The sequence below is a fragment of the Eublepharis macularius genome, chromosome 13 (genome assembly GCF_028583425.1).
Source record: "Eublepharis macularius isolate TG4126 chromosome 13, MPM_Emac_v1.0, whole genome shotgun sequence".
In the NCBI taxonomy this organism is placed as follows: Eukaryota; Metazoa; Chordata; class Lepidosauria; order Squamata; family Eublepharidae; genus Eublepharis; species Eublepharis macularius.
Genome location: NC_072802.1, coordinates 217,202 through 244,319, shown reverse-complemented (window position 1 = coordinate 244,319; position 27,118 = coordinate 217,202).

The window sequence follows — 27,118 nt, the reverse complement described above, 5'->3', positions numbered from 1 at the left end:
CACTTGTTCATCCAGCCAGGATTAGGAGTGGAGCAGCTGGCAAAGCCCATCCCCCTTTACCTGGCCATGATCAGGTGCAAGCAGGATCAATTCCTACCCCCCTTCACCCACCCAAGATCAGATCAGAGGAGGTGGCCATACCCACCTCCCCTGCCTTCATCCAGACAGGATCAGTGACAGAGGAGGAAGGAATGTACGCCTGCCCATCCTCCCCTTTCTAGAGCCCGTTGTATTTTTCACCACAATGGGCTTTGTTGCTACTTGGTGATAAGCATGCGGTCAGGGAAAGTACAACTGGCTAAGCAGTGGCTGAAAGACTGAGCTTACAAGCCAGGGATGCCATTGCAAACCCACCTCTGTCAAAAGCTCCTCCACGGCACAGAGTGGTTGTAAGGATTAACCCACTTCTATAATGGAACAAACTTTTAAGCTATTCTAGCAGCTTTTTAAAAACAGTTGCGTGTATCTCACAGTCAGCTGAGAGCTTAACTACATGTTACACTGATTATGGATCCACCTGGTTCCTGTTGAAGCAGACATGTGCTGTGAGTTCTTTGTTGAAACTTAATTCCCTGACTTAAAGGAAGTGTCCAAGTTGGACCAGGACTACAGTACAGGAAAGGGAGCAGAAGAGCCAGAGTAGATGTGATGTGACATTTTCCATTGGTTCTACTTAGGGCAACCCCCAGCACCATGGGGAGGCAGTGGGCATTACACAAATTTCCTTTTTGAAAAATGCATTAAACATTGCTTTGTAGCCCCAAATGTGTACTTCTCCCCCATGAAGGAAAATACTAGATCCAGATTTGTTGTGGGGGAAACCCAGCTATATAGTGGACACTTTCTTGGTAATATGATATTTATTTGTGCATTAAAATATTTACATCCCACCTTTCTATGTAGTTAAAGGTAGTTTACAATAATAGTTTTTAAAAATCCAAATTAAATTCAAGATAAAATGGCAGAACCCAGATATCTACCGCACCTTAAAGTGTCTGGCATTCACAGCCTACCCTTTGCAACTTGGCAAACAAGCCCTGGCAAAAAAACAAGCCCGATGGGACAGCCAACAAATGGCTGCCTGAAGATCATAATTGATGTACCGCAACATATGGAAGGAGATTGCCCTTCAAATATGTGTGGGGGTGGCATGGCAAGTGCTTATCTCTTTTCTTCTCACTTGTGCAAATTGGCCCTGATGCAATGCCATCGCTTCCAGTCACATCAGAAGTGACATCATCATTCAGGGTTGCGGGTGCATGGGCACTCATTTCCCCAGCTTGCTGCCTCCTGTGGGAGCTCATGCCTCTTCCTGCCAATCAGAAGGTGATCGGTGGGCAGAGGCATGAATCGCCTGGGGATTGCCTGCCATCAGGCGTATCTGGAAAGCCTATGCTGGGTGCTGTACAAATTCTCCAAAAGATTACCTGTCCCTGTTCAGAACAGGTATAGCTCATCCTTCTCAAAGAAATCTTCCTTCCCAGCCAGCATTATCTCTATCTTGTCTGGATTAAATTTCAGCTTTGTCCATCTCAGCCAATTGAGAATTGTTTCCAGACAGTTGTTTCCAGACAGTTCAGGGCAGAGATAACACTTGTGGGGGGAAAGTTGAATAAATGTAGACTGGGTGTCATCGGCACATAGGGGACATGGAACCTTGAAGCTATGAATGATCATGCTTCTCGGCTTAGCATAAAGATTATTGGTGGCACTACTTAGCCCTGCAGTGCTCCAGATCCCAGTGAACTGATTATGCATCTTAGACTGATTTCCACTTCAGTAACTAAAGTTGTACACTTTTGTTGTTGTTGTCTCCTCCATTCATTAAAAAAAAATCATGTTTTCTTCCTCTAAAAGGAAGAAAACCTTGAGTCTGAATTTTAAAAAATGCCCCCTTCCCCCCTTCTTCTGCATTTTTACAAGGAACTGCCCTGGAGTTGTTGCTGACACCAACAAAACTGAGATGGGAAGGGGGGCATGGCAACGTTGTAGCACTGTTACTACGCTGTGACAAGACAAGTGGCAAGAGTTCTTTTCTGCTCTCTCAATTAGCATTTGAAAAGTGCCTGAAGTACCCTCTCCCCTTTCTCCAAGCAGTAGGATGCCATTTGTTCTTTTCAGTATAGATGACCACAACAGGACAACCAGTACCTTCCAGCAATTATTTCCAAAGTATTCAAATATTGTGCTATTTTAGAGCAGCACTGTGCATTCACCCCAAAATTTAAAAAGTGGGCAGAGAATCATGATGACAGCATGAAAACTACACCATAAAAAAAATAATGAGGGCCTAATGATACCACGAGAAAACAGACCAACAGGTAAAGACGTCAACAAAACCATATGATTTGTATGAAACATTAGTTATATTCTTACATAAAACATAAACTACAACATGTAGAATTGTCCACATATATATATTTCCATAAAATAAAGAGTGGAGTAAGCAGTTTCACAAAATTCTCCATATGACACACAATTCACAGCTGAAGGAACATAATTTGTAATACATGAAAAGTTTCAATATTCCTTATTATTGTCAATCCTAGGGCATGTATTTCCATAAAATGAAGAGAGGAGTAAGCAGTTACACAAAATTCTCCATATGACACACAATTCACAGCTGAAGAAGCATAATATGTAATACATGAAAAGTTTCAATATTCCTTATTATTGTCAGTCCTAGGGTGGCAATCCCTGGCAGTTAGATCCCCAAGCCCCTCACAGCAAGCAGGCAGGTACATTGGTTGAAGAAACTTTATTCAGAGATCTATTCAATTCAGATGTACACTCATAGGTAGGAGCTGACAGAAGTGATTATTCAAACAATAGGACCACTAATTATAGGGGACGTTCTTCCGCCTCTGGCCCGTTTGCATTCAGGCGCAAAACCCCAAAAAGTTACATGGGAACAACGTAGTTTAGTCTAGACAAAATACAGAGTGGAATCATTCCTTCCCGTGAAAAGATACATTTCAGTACACAGCTGCAGCTTCAGTCCAAGGACACTCAGAAGTGAAAGTGCATATTTCTTAGAGATAACAAAGAGCCCCCTTGCTCCTCTGAAAATTAGTATTAGCAGTCTAGACTGTTGACATAATGAGCCAAGAAGCATGTGTGCATCTTGCTGTTTAAAAAAGCCCAGTGGGCTGCAAGTGGTTGTATGAAGTGAAATATAACCCTAACGGAGGTTTTAAGCGCAAGGCTCCCCTTGTGGCAAAGGGATACTCTCAAATACAGGGGCAGGATTATGATTTAGTGTTATCACCAACTATGAGGGGGGAAACCTTCAGAGCTGCTCTGTGCTTAGCTGTTTATCACTTTGATATTGAAACTGCCTTTCTGAATGCAAACTTGGAAGAAGAGGTATATATGGAACAAATACCAGGTCTTGAATCTGAACAAAAGGTTGTGTATTAAAACTGCACAAGTCCGTCTATGGGTTGAAACAGGCAGCACGGTGCTGGAATTTGTGTTTATCAAAGGCACTAGCTAGCCTTGGATTTAAGCAAGCAGAGGCTGATCCACGTTTATACACAAAGAAGAGTGGTGGGAAGCAAAGTTACCTACTTTGCTATGTGGATGATCTCTGAGCTTGACAGGTTTGAACTGCACGGTGCACCCTTATCCACGTGCACCTGCTGTCCTCTCTGTGCATGGGGGGAATGGGACCCATGACAAGACACGTGTCCTTTCCGCGAAGGCAAGAAGGTGGTTGAGGTCTGCTGCTGCTGCTTTTGGGCATGAGGGGTAGCTCAGGAGCTGTTGCTGGTGTTAGTGTGGCACCACATGGTACCCCCCCTTTCCATGGGCACCTGCTGCCCCTCTGAGCAGCGGGGAATGGGTCCCTCGCCCTCACACCCTTTCCGTGAAGGCCGGATGGTGGGTGCTGTATGATGCTTTGGCTTTGGGCCATGAGGGACAAATCAACTACTGTTGCACATAAGATTGTACATCACGGTGGCCCCTGCCAACAGCAGCGGCTGTCCCCTCTGGGAAGGGGTGAATGGGTAATGCTGCTACGACCAGTCATGTCCTTTCTGCGAAGGCAGGAAGGTGTGGTGCTGCGAGCTGATGCCGCTTTCTGCCACAAGGAGCAGATCTGCTGCTGTTGCTGGTGTTAGTGTAGCACTGCACAGTACCCCCCCTTTCCATGGGCACCTGCTGCCCCCTCTGGGCAGGGGTGAATGAGTAATGCTGCCACGACCGGTCATGTCCTTTCTGTGAAGGCAGGAAGGTGAATGATGCTGGTGACAGCCTCCACTGTGACACAGGGGGAGCGGACAAGCCTCTGCCACAGCAGTCTGTGCACTCCTTCAGGGTGGGTGTGGGGTCCCTCCATCCCAGTCCTGCTGCGCAATGCGGCCAGGAAGCCTCGGGCTCGGCCCTCCTCTCCCACACAAGTACACTGTCCCTCTTCTCACCTCACCCTCTCCGGAACACTCAGTCCCCTCCCAACGACCTCTCCGGTCCTGTCCTATTCCATCCTTTCCGCAAAGGCAAGAAGGTGGTTGATGCTGGCTGCTGCCGCAGAGTTCCTCAGTGGGATCCTCGGAGGGGGCCTCGCAGCTGTTGGGATCTTCTAACTTCACAGACCCTCTTTTGACCTGTCCCTCTCTGGAGCACTCTGACCCCTCCAAACGACATCTCCTCTCCCTCCCATCCTTTCTGGCAAGGCAGGAAGGTGGGTACTGTCAGTTGCCACCACAGAGTAGCTCAGTGGGAGCTTCGGAGGAGGCCTTGCAGCGGTTGGTGGATCTTCCCACTTCCCTTCCAAATGACATGTCCTTTCCCTCCCATCCTTTCTGGCTAGGCAGGAAGGTGGGTGCTGTCAGATGCTGCCACACTGTTCCTCAGTCAGTCCCTCAGGTGAGGACCCTCGCTTGCTGGGGGATCAGGCCCCCATCCGAATGACATGTCCTCTCCCACCCATGCCGGGAATGCCAGCACGCTCCTCTTTGGCCTGGCAGACGGGCACATGGGGGTGCTGCCGGTGAGTGGCCAGATCCCCCCCACAATAAAGGGGAGGTGGCTCATCACCATCTCCCCAAAACCACCAGGCCCAGCGGCCGCCGTCAACACCCACCTTCTGTACACTGGGCCAACATCAACCGATGGCTCTAATTGTGTCGAGTGGGAGTTTCCTGGGGGCCTTGGATTGGAGAGGGTATTACTCCAAGATCCCTTTTGCAATCTTGTCCAAACTTGGGTGATGGCTGTAGGAGAGCCTGCAAAAGACTCCCCAGGAATATGGGCTCTGTAAGTGCCATGGGGGATGTCCCATGCCAAACGAACCGCAAACAGCTAACCGGTTCAGCAACGGAAAATGTTCGTTGCGGTTCGTGATCTCAGGATTGTCATCGGCACCAAACTGCGAACTGCTGGTTCGTTAAATTTTTTTGGTTCGCACCCATGTCTAATTCTTGAGCTCTTTACCTGTTGGTTTGTTTTCTCTGACAGCATGAAACCAGCAGGGTAGGATGTAATTTACATTTGGTGTGAAAGAGAAACCATGGCCCACAAGGATGAAAAGCCAAATTTCCTTGTGCCATGAGCAACCTCTGTTAGAACTGCAAGTGTGAATTGAGCAACAATTGCATCAGTAATATGACCACCCGGAAAAAAACTCTCACACATCATCAGCCTCTGATGGAAACTAACATAGTTTAATGATTAGTGCTAAAAATACTCCAAAATACTTGAAGTAACAGTTAATACCTGTAATACCGCATGATAGCAAGACCCATTCCCAAATGGATGGATGATTTATAAAACATTAAATCTGGTTTAAAACTAGGCAGCCAACAACCTTAAAACCTTGAATCTCCTCTTGTCAATTCAAGGATGAATGTCATGCTTCCCCTCTCCCTCATCTCTGTTCTCAAAATGTACAACTAACCCCCAAAACCAAGAATTAAATATCATGTTTCATTTCTGAGCAGAAAGGAAAAAGGAATAAAATCAGAGCAGGATGGACCATCTGTAATTAAGTCCCCCATCAGCTAAATGTCTATGAACTCATTTTGATGAATTGTTTAGAATGGGAGAAGAAGAGAGAGGGCCCATTAACTGTACATTTGCTGTTAATTAATTGCCTGCTTTTTTCCCGTGCTCCAGTTCCAAACTGTTACATGCTCCACAAATCATGTCCCGGGTGTCTGAGCAAAGAAGCTTTTGATTGGCACAAGGGGGTTCATTTGAGACAGTGGCTGAAGCCAAAAATAACAGAAAAGAGCCCTCCAAGGAGTTTTCTGAAATGAGAAAGGAAAGATGGCATTTTCTTCCATCCTGCCGAAAGCACACCTCATAAGGAAATGAGTGGCATCCCATTGTGATGTCTGAGAGACAGAAGAATTGTCATGAAACATGAGACCTGGGTTCTTATAACACCCACCTTCATACTTCTCCTAAATAGGAAAAAGTGTGCCAGGTACCTTCATGTGCTGGGTAGCATCCAAGAAGCAGGAGGATCCAGGTCGGGCCCTACATGCAGCTGCCATCCCCGAGCTTGTAAGAAAATCCTACCTTTGAGGGGGATGCCCTCCCACCTGCCACCAAATCCTAAAACTTCCACACCTGGAAGAGAACTGGGGGAGGGTAACTGGACAGAGTGCAGTGCCGCCAACCCTCAATTTCCTTCTCTTCATGCTCATCTGAATATGGCCTTCTGCAGGTACTACCCACTAAGGGGCAAAATCAACAGCTGCCTGTACACACACACACACTGTGGTGGCCCCCACTTTATGGAACGGCCCTCCTGAAGAACTCAGGAAAGCTCTCAGTCTCCTGGCTTTCCACAAACTGAGCAAAACTGAATTATTCAGGAGGGCTTTATCATACAAGTAACAGGGCCATGTTGTAAGGGAATGGTTAACAAGATGCATCGATAAAGGTATAGGAATTGCAGACTATATTATTGTGTACTGTCTCTTACTTTTATTTATTATGTCATGTTAAATTGTATATTCTTTCAATAGTCTTTCAGCTCTGTATCAGAGCTGTTTCTGCTGTTTTTCAAATCTATACTGTATTGAATTGTTTATTGAACATCCCAGGTATTGATTGTAGTGAATTACACTGTGTAATCCACCTTGAGTTTCAGTGAGAAAGGTGAACTATAAACAAACACACACACACACACAAACAAATAAACAAATAAACAAACAAATAAATAAATAAATAAAAATCTTGGGATACAAAGAATTAGCTCCCCACCCTCCACCCCACCCCCAGTCCAAAGTGAATTGGCCTCAGAAACAGCAGGTGGGTTTACTGTTGGACCCTTGCATCTCAAACAACTTCGACATGAACTGCTGTTGTTATCATAGAGTAATCTATGATCTACATATATCCACACAGTGATCTACATAACACAGAGTGATGCCAAGAAAGAAAGACTAGTGATGAATTCTTTTTAAGGGTTCCTCCATATTCTAGAGTATCACACAACTGCCACTGATAGGCAGCCAGCAGACTTCTAAGCACCACAGGGAACAGGGACTTGACTTCAGTACAGTTGGAACCTTATTAGACAAATGTACAGATTGTAGGTGTGTACGCCTTTTTGGGGCAATAATAGCAGAGAATGGAACCTCCATGTTTAGAAACAGTATTTCTCTGACTGATACTGGGGATGTGTCAGATACGCCTCCAGCATATCTGTCATGGGTTATGGATTTCTTGCTGCAGTGTGTAGTGTACCTCTGAGAACATGCTGAGGGAACCTGGTTTGCTGACTGGTTACTAGCTGCTTATCTTGCAGGTGTTTTGGTTACAATTTCCTGGCAGGCCTGAGAACGTGGCCTTGAAGTTCCAGCAGAGACTGCACCAACCTCCTAAGAGACTGAGCAGAACTCATCCTTTCTGTCCTCCCCTCCTCCCTGGCTCCCTGGCTCAGCGTGCCAAAATCCTAACGGACTTTCTTTCCCACTGGGGGGTGTGGACTTTGTCCTGCAAATAACCTTGCTTTGTTACCTTGAGTCACCTCAGCCAATGAACCTGTCTGACCAACTTGATACTGGTATTCTTCTTTAATAAAGTAACTTTAACTCATACACCTAAGTGATGCAGTGAAGTGTTTGGGGAAAATACCTACCAAGACCTGACATTTTGGCTGAAGTCCTAAAAGTACCCCTGGAACCAGAGTCCTGAACTTCACTACCTGTGCCATGCCAGACAAAGTGGATAAGGGATCTCATGAGATGTCAGAGGGACTACCATACAGCCCAGTGCAACTGCAGGGCTCCAGAGGCAAAGTGTCAAAAGTGTTAGGGCCATGCCCCAAGTCGGGGACCAACTACCTGAACTGGCTGACCACAAGCCCGCAGGAATGAGCACCGCTGGGGTGAGGTGAAGAGGTAAGCTGTTCAAACTGAGCATGAGCAACCCCACCACCATGCCGGAGGAGGCGCAGCCCACCCCAGGGGATGACGAGCCAGGAGTAGATGGCTCTGGCTCAACAAAAGAAGAGCCTGGATAAGCCTGACCCCCCCCCCGAGATGTTACCGAGGAGATGCGTGCCCTCTAGGGGGAGATAGATGACATTAAAGAAGGACTGAGAGAACTACTGGATGGCTTCCAGGAGATAATGCAAATCCTGCCATAACCCAGGCCACCTGTGGGGGCCCCTCCAGACGGCGGTGTGCCAGGTCCGGTCCCAGGACTGTGATACGCACCATTGATGCTTGTACCTCAGCCATAGGGGTGGCACAAGCTGGATGCCTGGTTCGCGGGGGATCCTGAGGAACTAGGTTTCTTCCTAGTACAGGCCATGGAGTTCTTCCAAGAGTGGGGCCCTACCTTCTCCAATGAAACTAGACAAAGTGAGTTACTTGGGCTCGCAGTTGGGGGTCCCAGCGGCAAAGTGGTACGTGACCCTGAATAGAGCCCGTGCCCCAGAACTGTGGAGCTTGGAAGCGTTCATCCAAGCCTTAAGAGAGCAGTTTGAAGACCTGCTCAAGGAGGAGAGGGCAAGGACCAAGCTGAAACCAATGCGACAGGGCACCCATCTTGTCCAAGAATATGCCACAGAATTCCGGCAGTATGCAAACAAAGTGAGGGTCTGGACTGAGGGAGTAAAGATCAAATTCTTCTGGGTGGGCCTGAACCCAGATTGGTGGCCAAGGCTTTGGTGCAAGATGACCCCGGATCCTGCTGGGATGGATTCAACTGACCTGTGAGATCAAGAAGCTACTGTGGATGCAGCACCAAGTGGGTCAGTGCAGACCCCTTCAGATGCCCACGCTCAAGAGAGGAAGCACTCCAGAAGCCTCCTTCCAGCTGCTGAGTGGGCCCTCCTTCTTAAACAGGGCCTCTGCTTGCAGTGGTGGTGGGGGGTCGGGCCATTTTGCTGCCAACTGCCTGGGGCCAAGATCAGAAGCTCCAGAGAGAGGGTGCAAGGCTTGGAGGAGCCCAGTAGAACCTTCAAAGGCCAATAAGAAGCCAGCGCTGCTGAGGAACAAAGCAGCCACCAGCTTGAAGTTTGAGGAAAAGTCAGAGTCATCAAGCTGAGACCTGTCTGGGGCTGAGGAAGACAGGAGCCCGCCAGCAGGAAACAAGGACGACCTGATGTAAGGAGGCCCCACCAGCAGGTCGTGGAGAAATCAGCACCTGAAGAGGTGAGATCCAAAGGGGCCCTGTTCTATTTGCCGGTTACCCTAGTGAACCGTTGGAGGGGAACACACATCAGAGTAAGAGCTCTAATTGACTTGGGGTGCACTAGAGACTTAATTGCCTCCGCATTGGTGATGGGACTGGGGCTGGAGGTGAGCAAACTTGCCCATCCCATTGTGTTCAAACAAATGGATGGGTCTTGAATGAAGGGGAAACTTCCCAGCTATGAGACTGAACTTACCCCTCTGCGGATGAGGAGCCATTGGGAAGCCCGGACTTTTATAGTTAGCGCAGCTACTAAATTTCCCCTCATGTTGGAAGTGCACTGGCTATGTGATCATGACCCATATGTATGTTATAGAGCTGGTGAGCTGTGCTTCCCAGGGGAAGAGTGTCACACGCATGTGTGGAATGAGGAGTGGGGAAAAGCGGCCCCTCCCATCCCATAAGATGTGCTGTTGACCACAGAGAAGAGGTAGCAAATCCCCCCTGAGCATCTGGACTTGAGCCAAGTGTTTGATGAAAAAGAAGCAGACGTGCTTCCCCTCCATAGGGCTACTGATTATGCCATTGAACTGATCCCCAGAACAAAACTGCCAAAAGGGAATCTATACTCTTGTTAGCTTATCTTTCAGCTAAACCAGGTTGCTATGCAAGAGAGGGATCTTGACATATCTTGGACTGAACAGATTTTCCCCAAATAAAGAGAGAGAAAGGATACAACACAAGCCAGGACATAAATTTAGTGAGTTTTATTCAAATCAACTTGTATAGATTACAGGAAACTTTAAAATTCATGGTACAGAACCTGACAAACTAAAGACATCATAACTAAAAGATACTAGCAATGCAATAAGGCATAATGAATTATCTTACCAATCCTGGAGATGTCCCAAAGGTCTGTATCGATGAGAAGGTGTGGGGGGGGAGCTTCACCAAAATCTTAAAAGGAATAGAGAGATAGCAAGGAAATAACTCCTTACTTCTCTCCTTCTTATTGATTCCATCATCTTCACTGCTCATTTTTATGTGATTCTGAAATGTCATCTCCCCACCATTTTCACCAATAGGATTCCTCATAGTCATCTCTGTCAGTGGAGATCACCTAAAAATCGTAACGTCTGCGAAATGATCAGGTCACTTTGATTCCTCAATATTTGCTATCATCACTCAAATGAGTAACAACATGCGTCAACAAAAAGCCCCTAGATTTTAGCCCATTAATGCCACGTAGCTGTCCAAAGGTTCATTTAGATTCCATTTTGTTTGGTTCAGTATGTCCTGAGTTCCTTATAACTATATGATCAAGGCTATATATGGTGATACATATGTAATGATTGCTAAGTTATTTCATGTAGAGTTGTAATAGGATTAATTGAACCGTGAATATATGAATATATATCTGCATGTATTATGTATTTCCAACAGAGCAATCGTGTGGTCACTGTTAGTAAGATGATAATGTCAAGGTAGCTTCCTAAATGACTTTGGTTAACTTTACAGAAAGACAAATGGGCTTTTTCTTCAGAGAGATCAGAAAAGGTCTTACTTTCTGGGGTTTTATTCAATTCTCTCTTTTATTATACCCTCTTAACTATGAACATGTGTGTAAGTCCTTTCTCTTCCAAAGATAAGAGGATAGGGATAGGAGTTACTGCATTTCAATGTCTTGAACCTTAAGAGTCAGAAAAAGGAAAAAATGTTTTAAACTGCTTCACTCTCGGCTTGAGTTATCAGCCCCCCTTCGTTAGCCTTTGTGACATATTTAGATAGTGACCGAATTTTGGACAGTTATCAAAACACTGACCCTCTTCCCATTATTGATTTTGTCTCTGTCCACAAGCTACAGCAAACAAGCCATAAGTAAACATTATTTGTTTTCCCTGTTCAAAGAGCATGGCATTTGGATTCTTTCCCGGATGAGACACAACCTGTGTCTAAAATATGATCTTCTGTTAAAATGATGCTTTCCATACTTAAAATGGATTCCAGGATTGATTGATAGGCTGGCTTCACTATACAGGAATACAACACTCTATGCACCCTGGGGAGAGAGCTGAGCTATGGAAGTTCATTGACAAAAATCTGGTGAGCAGTTTATTAGACCCGCAAGTTCTCCTCACGCCACCTCAGTTCTATTGCACAAGAAAAAGGATGGAGGATTGAGGCTGTGCACGGACTATAGGGGGATCAGTGCAGTCTCGATGTCTAACACCTGCCCCCTACCTCTCATCAGAGACTTTTTGGGAGTGGTGGCTTAAGGGAAGATCTTCTCTAAACTGGACTTGCGGGATGCTTACTTTAGAGTAAAAATCTTGAAGGGGGATGCTCCCGTGGAGCTGTGTATGCTATTGTTGTAACAATATTCTGCGAAAACCAGAAAGTCTGTCCAGTCATTCTGCTGATAATTAATGTAGCACCTTAGAAATTGTTCCAACACCTGATTAACCCTTTCAGTTTGTTCATCAGTCTCAGGATGATGGGAGGAGTTTAATCCTTGCTCTATCCTGCCATCTGCAGCAACTCCCTCCAGAACTTGGCCACAAACTGTAACCCCCTGTTGGAGATTATCTTCTCAGGAAATGAGTGCAAACGGACCACATACTGCATAAACAAAGCAGGCAACTTTTTGGCCGTTGGTAGTTTGGAACACAGTATGAAATGGGCCTGTTTTGAAAATAAGTCCACCACCACTAGAACCACCGTCTTTCCTTTGGAGGGGGGAATGTCAGTAATAAAGTCCATAGACATTGTGGCCCATTGCTGGGGTGGAGTTTCAAGTGGCTGCAGTAACCTGGGAGGCTCCCCCCCTTTTCTTCCCCATCAGGCACACTTAGCAAGTGGAAACATATTGCAAGACATCACGTCTCATTTTGGGCCACCAAAATTTTCTGCACTAGGTGTAAGATTTTCAAGTACCCAAAATGCCCAGCCAATTTAGTATCATGGCAACTTTTCAGCACCTCTCCTCTCAGGCTGGCAGGAACGTATAGTTTGCCTTGCTGGTACTAGCCTCTGTGCTCACCCTCCTTTTCTCTGTGACATACTATAGAGTGTTTGTGGTCAGACTTGTCCTTACAATATTAAGAAGGCTTATAAATATGGCTATGCCATAAGTCCCTTCTCTGAATGTTTCAAACACAAAATAATGCACAAGTAGGCAGAGATACGGAAGCCAGATCCCGGCCAGAAGACAGAATATGCTAGCACGTGAAATGACAGGTGAGACCAGCCCTCAGCCCCTACACCCTGGAGTTTTGCATAGATCCTAAAACAAATGGTCTTTCCATACTTCCTGAACTGATCACCGTAACACACCCTACCGATCTTCCCTGATCCACTCTCCTATCTCAGGTGACTCAGGGCTCTGATAGCCTTTCTCACCCATATATCGTGGGTCATCAATCATTGTTGATAACTTTAATTCTGTCTGGGAAGACTTTATCAAACTTTCCCAGTTTATTGTCTCTCCCCAGAGAATGTTCACTGGTTCATTGTCTCACCCCAGAGACAGCTTCCCAATCCTTTGTCCCACCATGGGAGCAACCATTCAATCATTGTTTTGGAGCAGAAGATACAATCTTGCTCCTGGGTATGTTCTACAGTGGACTACTCTTGAACTACTCTTCTGCCATAGTTGTGTGCATACGTCAGATCTAGCATCCACCCTTCAACCTCCATTTGAGCTATTCCACATTGACACACTGGTCACTTAATGCTCTGTCTCCTGGACACCCTCTTCTGAATGGTAACCATCACCCAATCCCTCAAACTCTATCCAGTTTTCACCACTGCTTTCTAGTTAGGTCTGAGTATGCATCATGTGTGTTTTTCCATGCTGTTGATCTTTATTATTTTCAATAAAACCCTCTTTTTGTTTGAAACATCTGACTGCTCATTGAAAGAGTTCTCTAGCCAGGACAATCCTTGTATACATAGATGGAGGATCCCGCAGTTACCCACACTTGCTGCCTCTCCTAGTATGCTAATTCCCCCAATTTTTAAGGAGACCTTTTCAGTGGGTAACAAGGGCTAAGTCAAGGTTCTGCTCTTAGTTGACTGGCTGATTCCAGAATGTGCTGCTGAGGGACTGTTGCTTGACCTCATGACATTAATGCTATGGGGTACCACAGATATCCATCTTGTCCCTCATGCAGCTTAATGTCTACATGAAACTGCTGCGAGAGTTCACTATTATGTGTAGGACACCCAGCTCTATTTCTCCTTAACAGCTAAGCCAAGTGGACCTGTGCAAGTCACAAACAAGGGCCAGGAGAAGATAATGGAAACAATCCTATTACTGTTAAGTGGATTTGCAACTGGTTGACAGATCGCACCCAAAGAGTGCTTGTAAGTGGTTCCTCATCCTCTTGGAGAGGAGTCGCAAGTGAAGTGCCTCAGGGATTTTTCCTGGTCCCTGTGTTGTTCAGCATCTTTATAAATGACTTGAATGAAGGAAGAGAGGGGATGTTTATTAAATCTGCAGGTGATACTAAATTGGGAGGGGTTGCAAACACAATGGAAAAAAGAAGCAAGATTCAGGATGATCTTGACAGGCTGGCAAACTGGGCTAAAACTAACAAAATGAATTTCAACAGAAATCTGTTATGCATTTACGTAGGAAAAAACAAAGGCATAGTTATAGGATGGGGGAAACTTGTCTTGGCTCATGAATTTCTGAAATGAATTAGAATTCTTTATTCGTCCCTCAGATCTAGGGTCCAGACCAATGGCATTACTTCTGTGCTTTGTCCTCTTAAGAGAGATACTAGACAAGGTTGTCCTCTTTCTTGTCTTATTTTTTATTTATGTTGGGAACCTTTGGTTTGTACTATTAGATGAAATAACAATGCACATGGCTTTATACATAATTCTTTAGAATTTAAAATGATTTTATATGCAGATGATCTTTTATTATTTATTTCAGAACCTTGCCCTTCCATTTCATATTAATCTTGATTAATAATGACCATTGCCTGGATCACGGTCATTAGGTCATGAGTCGAGAGGTAGGGGGCAAGCTGCCTGACCTACTGCAGATGGAAAAAGGCAGACCTGGCAACCGCTGTGATCTGGGCCTCCATTGACAAGGAGTTATCCAGAATCACCCCCAGATCCCTAACTGAAAGAATGGGTGTAAGTGACACCCCATTGAAGGTCAGAAGCAATAGCCAGTCAGCTATTCACTCTGTGATGAATAATGTAGATGACCTTCACTGGGAGATGGACGGAGGAGTAAAATGCCTGTGAAGAATGACTTTTGGCAGGGTAGTTTTTCTTATTGAGTAGGCTTCCCTCAAATTCCCACAATGTGTTGGTATTGTGGAGAGAATCTTATGGCAACATTTTCAAAATTTCAGCATTCTACCATTACATAACCTTCACAAAGTCCAGATGATTTGTTCTAGTATGAAATATGGCACAAAAAGTACCTAGTGAATACCTGGCCAAATTTCAGAAAAATCTGGTTAAGTATGGCTAACTTGTAGTAGTTTAAAGTATTTATTTTTAAATACTATATGTCAGGTTTACAAACAATATTTTGCACATCCATAGCATACTACAGAGACAGATAGGAAGAAATACAAGAGCTTAATCAATTTTATCTTTATTGATCTAACCAAAAATACAGATCAGAAGCAGAGACAGGAAGGTTCAAAAACAGTTAAAAGCTTGGGGGCAATTCTTTAGAGGGCAGTCCTAAGCAGTGTAAAAATAACTAAGCAGTTGCAAAATACAGTGATAATCTATCAGAAATTCAGGGTTTATCCAAAGATGTATTTCTCCTTCATGGCTAGTCCAGGGAAAATCACCAGGGGGAAGAGAAAGGTTTATGTATGACCTCAAAGGGATATAGGAGATCAACAAATAGGGAGAGGGAGGGTAAATGAAAGGAGGCCCTAGTCCAGGATGGGAGACAGGAAGTGTTGGTGTAAGCCAGGGATCCCCAACATGTTGCCAGTGGGCACAATCATGCCCTCCAACACCTTTTCTTGTGCTCATCAAGTGTTTTTAGAAAGTGAGTAGGCCCAGTGGGGCTTTTGCAAAGAATGACTTCTAATAGGTCATTGGAGTATTGATTAGCTATACAGATTTTCAAAAATGTTACTTTGGCAGAAGCTGCTTCCACAGCACAAGGATCTTCACTCTGTGACTGAAGATAAGCTATAGCAGCCATTTTGTGGCTGGTTCTGACTCCTGCAGCAGCTGTTTTGTGATTTCCATATTGTCGCTGCACTCAACACACTGTTTCAGAATTCCAGATATGCCTGTATGCTCAAAAAGGTTGGGGACCCCTGGTGTAAGCAATGGCTGGTGTACAAAAAGAAGATGACCCTGCAGGGGCCACCAAGGTCAGCTCCAATGTGAGGTCAACTCCTTCTTTCTAGTAAGTGTTATTCCCTGGTTTTGTCTCCCGATTGCTACTCTCAGGGCAATCCTCCTTCTCTCAGCTAGCAAAGTCCCTAGACTCTCTCTCTCTTTCTCCTCTTCACTGTTAGTTCCTGAATAGAGATGGGCATGAACCAAAATCTGAAACAAAGTTAATCACAAACCAAGTCAGTTCATGGTTTGCAAAACAGCGGTTCATGGGAGCGTTTCCCCCATGAACCGCAATGAACTGCTATGATTTTTAAGGTGGTTTGTTTGGTTTGTTTTTTGGTTCATGATTGCAGACAGCCTGGCATCAATCCATCTATTCCCTAGGAAAAAGGGGGGAAGGGACCATTTTTCCTTCCCTTTGTATGGGCACAACTGTTAAACTGTCCACAGACAAACAAAACTATCTTGCAGTTTTTTTAAAAAATCACTCAGTCAGCATGCTCTGTGTCAGACACGCCTGCGACCTACCTGCCATAGTGAAGTCTTTTATGGTGGGGGATGGGGGATGGATGGCTTGTAGTTGTTTTGCTTTTCTCTTGCTATTTTCTCTGCTGCTGTTCTGCACTCAACTGTCTTATCTGTAGGTGTGGGGGGTATGGAGCTTCAGGAGTCTGGGAACCAGCCGAATGAACTTGGAGACTCGGTGCTTGTATCTCTTCCCCTTCCAGCTTTCCCACTAGGAAATGTGCACCAAGCCTAACGGACTTCTGCTTTAAAAAGTGGGGGGGGGGAGAAAGGAGAGTATAACTAGTCCACTGCCCCTTGTCCTGGTATTTCTGGCAATTGCTTTGTACTGTGCTCTAATGGTGGTAATCTCATAATAAAGACCTTTTACTCACCCAGCCTGGTCTGATGAAGTGAAGTAATCTAGGAGAATCCCTGGGCAGAGTCTGACGTTCTGGAGCCCATAACCCTTTGGGGGGATTGACAATTTTATACAGTTAGCAGCAGGGCTGGTTCCAGGTTTTTGTGGGCCCTGGATGACAGAGCATAATCTGGGGCCCTTTTTCCTATGTGGCAGTGCCTTCCTCCTCTAATCACACCCCTTCCATTTGGCCCCTCCCCTTTGGCTGTACTTTTTCTTCTTCAAACTCTCCCCTTTCCATTTCTATTGGCTTAATCTGATAAACAAAAATCGTACAAAATTCTGTTTTCTTTGTTATCTTCTATTACTTTTTATAAAACCAGAGAGAAAAAAACGACTTTCATGCTATTCAATAATTTTGGCCATCTTTTCACTTTCACTCTGTAATGAATTTCTTCTTTCTAATCAAATCATTGGAAAGAAGGAGCAAAGAGCACTCCCAGCCAATCCCAAAGCCATTGTCCTCACCCCTCTTTCCCCTTCACCCCTCCTTATGTGCTGGAGAAAGACTTTTTTCTTGTGAAAGTAGAAAAGCCTGAAGGTGAGGGAGGGCTTTCTTAGGGCCCATAGAATATGAACACTTTCCCCACTACTCTTGAAACTTAGGGGTTCTTTGAAGGACAGGCAGAAGATACTCTGCTATTATTTTGGCGACATTTCATTAAAAAACAATGACTCCAGCCTCCTCGAGAGTCCCACATAAGGAATAATGAAAGTGAAAAGATGGCTGAGGGGGGTTGGAGGCTGCAATAGAAGCCTTTCTCGTTTTCTGAAAGGAAACAAAACACAATCCACAACAAGGAAGAAAGGCAAATGCAGTTTTCAGTGGAAAGGTAAAAAAAAAATGTCAGTCACTCTAAGGGTAGAGAAATGAAATTAATGTAGGCAGGGATTTTTTAAAAAAAGTGGTGGCAGCTGGCTGAAGCTCTCCTGCTGGCTGGCTGCTGCTTGATGACCATTTTAGGAATTAGTAGTGAGAACTTAGTTCGGCTCTGCAAGGAGAGAAGCTTACTTTGGGAGTCTGTAAAATTGCCCCCATTTGTTCAATCTGCTTGAAACTTAGGGGTTCTTTAGAGTCATGGAAGGGTTGTGTTCTGTGCAATTTTGGTGCAATTAAGTGCAAAAACAGATGCCTCAGAGCCTCCAATTAGTTCCCCTACCCTTCCCTGTTGAAAATAATGGTCATGAAAATCATGAGTGTCAAGAGGGTCAAAATCAAGAGGGTGCAGAGGAGAGCGACGAGAATGATCAGAGGTCTGGAGACTGAGCCCTATGAGGAAAGGCTGAGGGCTTTGGGAGTTCCAATTTTCACAGCTTCTGATATTTGTGTATCATTTTGTTTGTAAAGGACATTGTAAGAATTCAAAAATGAAATGAATGATTTTCTAATCAAAATATGTAAAGAACCAATGCTATATCTTTTTCAAAGGGATCTAGGGGGGAACCTGCCCTAACCTGGATAGGCCAGGGGAGCCTGATCTTGTCAGATCTCAGAAGCTAAGCAGCGTTGGCCTTGGTAGTAATTGAATGGAGACCTCCAACAAAGACCAGGGTTGCAGAGGTGGGCAATGTCAAACCATTGCTGTTGTGGCACTAGCGGGGCTACTATTTGACCGGCCGCCACTCTCACCTCCCTCTGCTCTCTCACCAACACGCCAATAAAATAGATGGCTTGGGCTAGGTCTTCTTCCATCGCTCCCACTCTATTTTCCATCCAGCGGGAATGTTCTTGAATTTCGCGGTTCATTCCATCTTCCCCTCGTTCACTGGGTTCCGAGGTTTCCTGTGACCTCGGAGGAACATAGTCTGTGGGCCAAGGCCTTATCGGTCCTTCTGCACCCCCGATCGACCCTCACTCATGGGCCGTATCCCCAGTGTCATGAGGCTGTATCGGACCTTCAACTCCGCCACCTTGCAACAGTTGCTCATCCTCCATATTCATGCTGGCCAGAATCCCTTTTGTTAAACCAGTAACGGCCGAAATTCCGGTATCCACTCCCTGGGCTCGATATTCCAATTGATGTGTGCACCCCTGCTCCCACGCTCTGGCTGAGTTTACATCCGTATAATCCCAGCTCATGAGCTCATGTCGGGTAGTTTCCCAATCTTGGATATCCTCGGTCCCACCTCAGGGATCCCATTCCTCCAGGTGGCCCACATCTACGTCCCACTTATACCAGGTTTGGGTGCTGGCCCGCGTTTCCTCTGGAGTGCGGGCTGCCCTCCTTAGATCCCAAACGACGCTGGGGCCCTCCTGCTCCGTCAACCCGACGGTGCATCTCACATCAATCATCGACCGGGAAAACATGGTGCCTGCTCGCCTCTCCCTTGCCTCTTGAGGCCGGGAGCCCCACTGCCGTGGTGTCGGCAGTGAAATTAAATGGTTCTCCCCAGTAGCTTCATGCACCTTTGGTCGTGCGCCGGCTATGGCCGGGTCGGCCTGTTCCACCCCTCTGCTGGGCACAAGTTCCGTCTGGCCATTGGGAACAGGCACCACTCCTCCGATAGGAACAGTGAAGGTTACGTTGGTAGGTACAACTCCTGGATCAGGGATCACCTCCGATCCATTGTCTGGTACCAATGGTGTCGAATCAGGAAGTCCCCCATCCTCCATGCCAGGATCGGTTAGATCAATCAAGGCGTCCTTGGTATCCACCCTCTCTGGGTGAGGTGTTGAAGACTTCAAAGGAGATTCCTAACAAAATGTCAGACTATGGCATTCCAGACATGGTAGTCTGTCTTACTCCCTTCTGCAAGAAGACAAGGTCTTTTGATTTCAAAAGGTTTTATTTTGAAAGACAGCATTCAGGCCCAGACGTCCATATTCCAGGATTTGAGATCCTAGCTGAACAAGGCATTGTTAGGAATGAGATACAGAACAGAAGTTGTTACATTTCACACTCTCAGCCCATCCTCCCGCCAGAGTTCACATAGCAGGAGAGTTCTCTGTGGGAACACTGGCCAAGGTCAACTCGGCTTGAAGAAAAGATAAGACAGTGTCTTCTCCCATGGAAACGGCTCCTCGCAGGTGGGGCCTAGAGGGAAAAGAAGACTAAACACTAAAGAATTAAACATGGTGTTACTTAGGTTGCTTCCTTTCAGGCAACATACACACAGACCCTGACAATGAGAACCAAAAAAAACCTGAGGGCCCTGGGCAAGCAATGCTCCAACAGAAAACTACCCAATCATGTTAAACATGTTACTCAACAACCCAAGATACAAAACCACAATGAAAATTGTCTAGATGCAGGCCCCTAATGTTTACCATGTGAAAGCTCCTCTAATGTATCAACTAGTTGTGGATGCAGAGGAGTTAGCCGTGTTAGTCTGTGGTAGCAAAATCAAAAAGAGTCCAGTAGCACCTTTAAGACTAACCAATTTTATTGTAGCATAAGCTTTCGAGAATCAAGTTCTCTTCGTCAGATGCCTGATACAGAGACTGTATCAGTTGTGGCAACTGCAGCAAAACTGATTTGACAGCATCTAGGTGAGCACTCCAGTGTATGAGACTAAGATGTCATCCACACAGCCTTATTGCCACAGTTTAGGTCCCAATGTAACTCAGAGAAGAGGTGAGCTTCCACACTACTGTCTCACGTTTCCCCTGTTTCTCCCATGCTTCCATGGCATTTTTTAAAGAGGAGTGTTGGTAAGCACTTCCAAGCCAATTGATGTGCCAGTCTGCCTCTTGCTTTTCTGGCAACTCAATGGCAGTTTGGGAAGGCACATGTCTTTCCTGACAGGCACCCTACTGATGAGAAGCACTAGAGTGGTCAATAGAAAGAATACACTTCAAAATATTTTTGGCCTGGAAGGGATTCTTCAGCTATTTTCCTTTCAAGGAAACAAGCAGGTGTACTTTTAATCACCTTGCATATAAATACCCCACACTTAAATTTAAAGATATAATAGGAACTTGAGCACCTCATAGCTTCACCACACCTAGCCCTCAAGGACACGTGGAACTTTATATTGTGCTGTTGTGTAAGACCTTGCCCATGCTGCATATTATCTAAATGTGCCTCAGTGATGCAGAGGACCCAGACTGCATTACTCTTTGCTAATCTCCTCCAGTAAGCTACAGTCAGGCTTGCACAACCCAGACCTTAAATGACAAGTGTGATATATGTACATGCAGTTTAATTCCCAAGAATGCATTGCATAGGGGAAAATTCTCCTTTGAAAAGGGGGGAGCACTCCTGAGAAGGGGTTAGGGATAGCAGCTGATGGGAAGCGCTGGAGCTCCCACCTGTGCTTGGGGATAGTCCTCAGATGCTGAAACTGACAAATGTGTGTACTGACAGTCTATAAATGCCGGACCTTGAATCCCTCTGAACCCACACCTCAGCCAAGGGGAAGAATCTAATCTGGCATCTTAGCAAAAACAAGGAGTCATCCCCCGCTCTGCCACATGTTCAGTTCTCCTGGTTCAAAGGAAGTGCCTGGGCAACATTTGGTCCCAATTAATGATGGTTTATTTTGAAATGCAGATGGTTTTTAATCAGATGGGGAAAGGTGGAAATAGACACTTCTTGTTCTCTCCCGACTTTTTAATATTTTTAATGAAGTCATGCATCCTTTTTTTTTTAAAAAAAGGATAGAGAATAATTTTTGTATGGCCTAAATTTGTTCTAAATAAAAGCAAACAAGTCCTAATTAGGAACTGGTTTTGCTGTTCTTTTTTACTAACAGTTTTCTAATAAAATAGACGCAGGACAGCAGGAGATCCCACCCAAGAGCTGGGAGTTCTCTGGGTTTGACAGGTCCATGCTCGAGGAAAGAAGGAAATGGGATTAGTGTGGGGCAGTGGTGTGACAGGTCATTTCTTGAGCACACTGGCAGTCATATCTTGGCCTTCTACAAACCCACAGGAAGGAACAGACTCCCAGCCCTATTTCTTTTCTCCTCAGTGATCTGTTCTCCAACAGGCTGCAGGAGCTTCTGCCATTATCACTAAGAAGCTCTTTTGAACAAAGGTCTTGAGCATGTAACTAATATGATACAATACAATAAAACATAACAGAACAAAATATTTCACCAAACACATAAGCAGTTTTTCCATATAACATCATTGAGGGAAAAAAAATCTTAATAGCACATGAGGAAGATCACTATTGCTAAGAATTTGGCAACAGAGTTATTTCTTAATCTGAATCTGCCAGCAGAAAAGGGATCACCCAAGATTCATGAGGAAGCTGATAGCTGGTCAGGATAGGCCTAATCCAAAGGTCTGGGTACAGTCCAATGACAGCAGAATAACGAGGTGACCATTAGCCTCTGTTCCACTGGACACAGAACAACAGAAATTATTTCAGAAAGGAGTTTTAGCAAAGCATCCCTCCATTGTGTAGCTGACAAAACTATCAAGCAGAAAAGCTCACCATCATAGATGGTGAAATCAACAGCAGGGCGAAATCAACAGCAGCCCGCGCATGAGTTTTCTCTGTGGTGACCCTTACCATGTGGAACAGCCTGCCTGAGGATGTCAGGAGAATTCCCACTCTCCTCGCTTTCCGCAAACGATGCAAAACCGAATTATTCAAAAAGGCTTTTTATTCAGATAGGAAGGAAGTATTGTGGGGAGGGAGGGATCTCGGATGATTTTTAATGAAAGCGAGCTGCTACAGTGGTGAGTCTTTTTCCGTTGCCTTCCTTAACTGCTGGGGAAATTTGCTGAGGTTACTGTGTGGGAGGACAGTGTTTGGGGCTGTGTGAGTGAGTAGAGCCTGCTGTAAAGTGGTGACAGTTGGAGTAAGTGTTTCTGTTTGTCTTTTTTGCCTGAGATGGAGCTGATAGAAGAGGGAAATTGTTACTAATTGGAGAGTGTCTGGTTTTCCTGGGGGTAACTGCTGGCCCCACCCTCTACTGAGTGAGCCTTGATTGAATTAGGCTCCTGCTCACCACAGGTACATCACAGCCACCTGGGCTCTGAGAAGGAGAAGAAAAAGGACCTGCAGCTAGAAGAGCACTCTTGGAATATACTTGGAAGGCGTACTTGGATGTTGAGAGAAAGCCCCTTTCCAGTCACCTGCATGGAGTGTGCCATGTTTGTTTTCCTCCCAGAAGAGAAGACGGACTTCACTTGTCGGAAGTGTAAGCTGGTCAGGCTTTTGGAGGAGAAGATTCTGAGCATGGGAAGAGGATCACCGCCCTTCAGGAAATCAAGGAAGGGGAGGATTTTATAGACAAGAGCCTGGGGGCTCTGTACAAGCATGAAGAAATAAGTCCAAGAGCAGAAGGAAGAGTCGATCTCCCTTCTGAGCCTCCTCTGAGTTCTGCAATACAAACCGGAAGACGTGGACTAAGGCGATGCTGTGGTCCACTGGAGCTCAAGAATCGTTTTGAGGTGCTTGAGATGCTGAGGGAGACAAGAGTGGAAGAAGAACCACAAAAACCTGGAGGAGGGAGTGAAGAGGGCATGGGGCCACACGTAAGTGGAAGAAAACAGAAGGTGGTGGTCATTGGGGACTCTCTGCTCAAGGATATGGAAAGTCATGTGTCCAAGCCAGATCCCCTGCTCCAAGAGATGTGTTGTTTGCTGGGAGCCAGAATTCAGGATATTACAGACCAACTACCAAAACTGATCAGACCGACTGATCAGTACCTGTTTGTGCTGGTGCACGTGGGAACAAATGACAGGATTACGAATACCATCGCAAGAATTAAAGAGGACTATGAAGCTCTTGGAAGGCAGTTGAAGAGAGTAGGGGCACAGGTGGTATTCTCTTCTATCCTTCCAGTCAAAGGAAGAGGAATGCCAAGGGAACAGACCATACTTGAGGTGAATCATTGGCTGTGGTGCTGGTGCTGGTAGGAGCACTTTGGGTTCTGGGACTACAGGATAAGTTTACTTAGAGAAGGCCTTCTAGCACATGATGGGTTTCACTTCTCAAGGTCAGGGAAGAAAATGTTTGGAAAGAACCTGGAGAGCTTCATCAGGAGATCTTTAAACTGATGCCACAAGGGGAAGGGGACGATCAAAATGAGGGTTTTAATGAAGAAGTGATAACAGCGGGGGCCCACCTGGGTAGGACTGATTAAACAAAGGTACAAGGTGTCATGTTTAACTATACCCATTCAACCATGCCAATATTAATTCTGATGCTTATATGCTTAGGTGCCTGTTAATGCCAGTTGTAACTCAATTATGTTCTACTGCCAGTTAATGTAATCAGAAGCCTAGTGTAACTCAATTCCTTGTTGCTAGTATTATAATGGATTCTCAAACGTTCACAGGTGGCTGTCTGTTTACAACTTTGAACTTCCCTCTGGACTATGATATGTCTTCCCTCTTCGTAGCGTGATAGCACAAATATGCAAAATGTTCTCACACAGAAAAGAACAACAATTAATTGTTTGGGCATTGGGAGGGGGAAGGAAAGTTGGGTAGAAAAGAGATGTGTTTTTCCCATGCTGCCATTCTTGTCAAACTTCTACTAGAACTACTTAGTTGCTTACCTTGCTCCTAAGTAGACCTTTGGCCCTGAATATGGAAATGGTCTGATTTCTGAATAAAAGTCATTTAACCAAGGACCTGTGTCTTGCTATAATGAACCAGGGATCTGTCTGCTGTATTCTGTCATCCAGAGCCTGACACAAGGCTACAAGTGCCTATATATCAATGTCTGAAGTATGGGTAATAAGAAGGAAGAGTTTGAGCTTCTCTTGCATACAATATAATAGGAATTACTGAGACTTGATGGGATGATTCCCATGAATGGAATGTGGTAGTGGATGGGTACGAGTTGTTCAAGAAAAACCAGAAGGGTAGAAAAGGAGACAGAGTGGCATTATATGTGAGGAGAGGGCTTGATTGTCAGGAAGTTCGGGAGAATGTGGTTGATAGCCCAGTGGAAAGTATATGGGTGGAAATAAGGGGAGGAAGGACAAAGGGTATTGTTGTTGGAGTCTGCTACTGACCACCTGACCAGGGGGAGGAAATGAATGCTGCCCTCCTTGAACAGATGGGTAGAGTATCCAGACATCAGAACCTGATAGTTATGGGTGACTTCTGCTTCCCCGATGTGTGCTGGGAGACAAGCTCAGCAAAGCAACAAGAATCACGCAACTTCCTGACCTGCCTGGATGATCACTTCCTTTTTCAAATGGTGGAGGAAGGTACAAGGGGCTCGGCCATGCTAGACTTAATATTAACCAAAAGGGAAGAATCAATAGATGGGGTGAAGGTGGCGGGGACCTTAAGGGGATGTGACCATGTCCTTCTTGAATTCCAGTTTGTTGGGGGGCCAAGGAAGTTCATAGCCAGACTCATAGGTTGGATTTTTGTGAGTCCAACTTCAATGAAAGAGGCTTGATGAGAGTCATTCCATGGGGGAGTGTGCTGGAAGGGAAAGGAGTGAGTGAAGGGTGGGCTCTTCTCAAACATGAGCTTTTGCAAACTCAAGCCCTCACTATTCCAGCAAGATGGAAATATGGTAAGGGCTCCAAGAAACCAGTGAGGATGAACAGCAAGCTCCAGAAGAAGCTAAGGGAGAAAAAGGAAATGTTCAGGAAATGACAGACCTCTAAAGAGGAATATATGAGAGTTACTAGGTACTGCAGATCAGCCATCAGAGAAGCCAAAGCTCAGTATGAGCTGGGTCTGGCCAGGGGGGCTCGCTACAATAAGAAAAACTTCTACAGATATGTGAGAAGCAAATGCAAGGTAAAAGAGGCAATTGGACCGCTGTTGGGTGTGCAAGGAGAAACTCTGATGGAGGACAGAGAAAAAGCAGACAGGATTATTGACTTTTTTGCCTCTGTTTTCTCCCTGAAGAACTTGAGCCCATCTAGACATGGTAGTAGACATGACAGGACACCTGGGTGGCTAGTTGACATTGACAGAGAGTTTGTGCAGAGGCACCTGGCTGCACTGGACGAATGCAAATTCCCTGGGCTGGATGGTGTGTACCCAAGAGTGCTCAAATAACTTTCTAGAGAACTTGCAGAGCCTCTGTCCATCATCTTCAAGGCCTACTGGAGGACTGGGGATGTGTCACAAGATTGGAGAAGAGCAAATGTTATCCCAATCTTTAAGAAAGGGAAGAAGAATGACCCAGTCAGTTTGACTTCTCTTGCTGGAAAGATATTAGAGCATATTTTAAAGGGATCCATCTGTAAGCATCTGAAGGACTGCTTAGTGATCCGGGGAAGTCAACATGGTTTTGTCCCCAACAGATCTTGTCAGGCCAACCTGGTTTCCTTCTTTGATTGAGTGATGAGCTTACTGGATCATGGGAACTCTGTCAGTGTGATTTACCTGAATTTTAGTAAAGCTTTTGATAAAGTTCCCCATGACATTCTAATGGGTAACCTGGAAGACTGCGGACTGGACTACAGGACAGTTCAGTGGATAGGGAACTGGTTAAAGGTCCATACTCAAAGATTGGTGGTCAATGACATTTCATCAGATTGGAGGGAGGTGTCCACTGAGGTGTCACAGGGCTCGGTTTTGGGCCCAGTACTTTTCAATATTTTTATCAATGATCTGGATGAAGGAGTAAATGGGCTACTCACTAAATTTGCTGATGATACCAAATAGGGAGGAGTGGCAAACATCCAAGAAGACAGAGTTAAAATTTAACAAGACCTGAATACTCTGGAGAAGTGGGTGGTTGTGAACAGGATGCAATTCAACATAGATAACTGCACAGTATTACATCTGGGACAGAAAAATGTGAAGCACAAATACAGGATGGGGATACACTTCTGGGTAGTGGTGTATGCAAAAGAGATCTTGGAGTAAGAGTGGACTGTAAACTAAATATGAGCAAAATCAAAAAGAGTCCAGTAGCACCTTTAAGACTAACCAATTTTATTGTAGCATAAGCTTTCGAGAATCAAGTTCTCTTCGTCAGATGCATGATACAGAGACTGGTCAAATACAGAGGAGGAGGGAGGAGAAGAGGAGGAGAGAGAAGAGGCAATTAGGGGGGGAGGGGGAGGGAGCAACCAAAACATTCCTTTGCTAGTATATGTAAACATCTCCTTTTAGTGTGTGTATCAGTTGGCTTTCGGGGACCACAGATCTCTTTGTCAGATGCATCTGGCAGGGAGAGCTGTGGTTATCGAAGGCTCATACTGCATTGGAATTGGATGGTCTAGCTGTTTGGCTGCTACAAACTAACAGGGCAAACTCCTTTGAAGCCAACTGATACACACACTAAAAGGAGATGTTTACATATACTAGCAAAGGAATGTTTTGGTTGCTCCCTCTCCCCCCCCCCCCTAATTGCCTCTTCTCTCTCCTCCTCTTCT